At 39.5% G+C, this 2,004-nt stretch overlaps 1 pseudogene; it reads left to right on the top strand.

Annotated features, from left to right (window-relative positions):
- Positions 1-1,342: 1,342 nt before the first annotated feature.
- On the top strand, positions 1,343-1,773 carry LOC101565777 (annotated as a pseudogene).
- Positions 1,774-2,004: the final 231 nt, after the last annotated feature.

The following is a 2,004-nucleotide window of genomic DNA, read 5'->3' as shown; positions in this document are numbered from 1 at the left end:
CAGCCCAGGCACAGTTCTGGAATTTTTACCAAAAAAACCCAGCTTTACTGACATTCAATAAACTGTGCGTGTCTAAATGTAAAAATATGGAGCACAGTCAGGCATGATTTCATATGCACATAATCCCATCACTTGAGAGACTCAGGAAAGAGGCTTGCCTCAAGTTCTAGGACAACCTGGACTACACATGGAATTCAAAGTCAGCCTGAATTAAATAGCAAGATCTTGCCACAAAAAACTCACAGAGTCAGAGACAGAGACAAGGAGAAAGGAAGGGAGGGAGGGAGGGAGGGAGAGAGAGAGAGAGAGAGAGAAACAGACAGAGACAGAGACAAACACAGAAGAAGAAAGAGAGAAGAAATTGACAGCCTGGTTCTAAAATTTATGTGTAGCAGAAATTTATGCAAAATAGTCAGAATTTTTAAAAATAAAATTAAAATTGAAGAATATACACTGATTTAAAAATCTAGTAAAAGACTACAAATATAAAGATATCAAAACAGCATTAATGTAAAGCTGCTACAAAAAATTTCTCAGCATAGAGCTGGGGAGATGGCTCAGTAGAATAAATGTTTGCCCGGCAAGTGCAAGGGTCTGAGTTCAATCCCTGGTTCTGCCAAAGCAAAACAAAAAAAAATTTCTCAGCATAATTATGGTGTAACAATGAACAAATAGACAATGAAAGTGAAGACTACAAAGATAAACACACACATTTATACTTAATTTATTTTGAACAAAGACCTAAAGCCAATTCAATGGGATTGATGGATAATATTTTTAAAATACAGGGGGCCAGACAGCTACCTCAGCAGATTAAAGCACTACTTGGGCAGATGCAGGGATCTGCATTCGATCCCTGGTGGGCTGTGCTGACCCCATCCCTAGAGCACACTGACAGGGCAACTGAGACTGAGCATGTTGCCAAAAAACTGTAAATCCCAGCAATTGGGAGGCGAATAACAGGAAGATCACTAAGAGTCTGACTTGTGTAGTGAGACCTTCTAGACCCTATACCAAAATAGAATAATCACAATAATAATTTAAAGAAACAATGGAGCAAGAGTTCAACTGCAGGTTCTGACAATAAAAAGCAAAAACGAATAAGATACAAAGGGAAATTCTTTCCAAAACTTCATGACTGACAAAGATCAAAACGTAATGAAACTATCTTACGCCTGGATAGAAAACAATAAATATTATGAAAACGAGTATCATCCAAAAATTGTTATATACATTCAATGCAATCCTGAGATCAATCCCCGGTTCAAAAAAAAAGTTCTGGTAAGTGCAGACAAAAGAATGTTATTTGCTCTTGAAAAGGAATGAAGGGGCATGACAGAAGATGGCAGCACCCATGGGAACAGGACTAAAAGTCACTCACAATTTCCAGCTGCTGAAAGAATTCAATCAAGGCTAGAATGGAGGATGAGATGGCAGACTTAGCCAGGGTCTAGACGATGACGAAGACATAACACAAGTATGACAGGCATGGTAATTCGGCCTCCAAGAACAATGTAAGAAAACCGAATATACAGCCTGAAAATAGAATGTGGACCAAAATACCCAGAAGCACCCCTCTTTGTAACAAAAATTAATATGAATGGAGTTAAGACTTCTCATGGAGTGGTGGACCCAAGAGCCATGTCAGTGCTAGCGAACTGGCAGAATTCACATAGCACCAAAGTTCTTCGGCAAGAGCTTTGGCGCTTAAGGATGTCCAAAGAAAATATGAAACTTCCTCAGCCACCTCAAGGACAGTGGTACAGCAATTAACCAAAAACTCCACAGGCCCTCCCCACCAGCCCCCACCCCACTTCGATTTCAGCAGTCTTCATTTTCCACAGTAGTACATTTTCCAGTTAGGTCTTGTAGACCTCAAAGGACTGGAAAGAAAGCTCCCATTCCAGGCAGTTTATCTTAAGATACTCTAAAGCATACTAATTTTCTGTCCATTTGAATATATAAGCAGTGCTACAAGGAAATGGTCCTGATACGAAAGATCTA

This window comes from Octodon degus, unplaced genomic scaffold, assembly GCF_000260255.1.
Source record: "Octodon degus isolate 3935 unplaced genomic scaffold, OctDeg1.0 scaffold00063, whole genome shotgun sequence".
Taxonomy (NCBI): Eukaryota; Metazoa; Chordata; class Mammalia; order Rodentia; family Octodontidae; genus Octodon; species Octodon degus.
The sequence above is the reverse complement of the archived record's forward strand: the minus strand, read 5'-3'. Positions and strand labels throughout refer to the sequence as shown.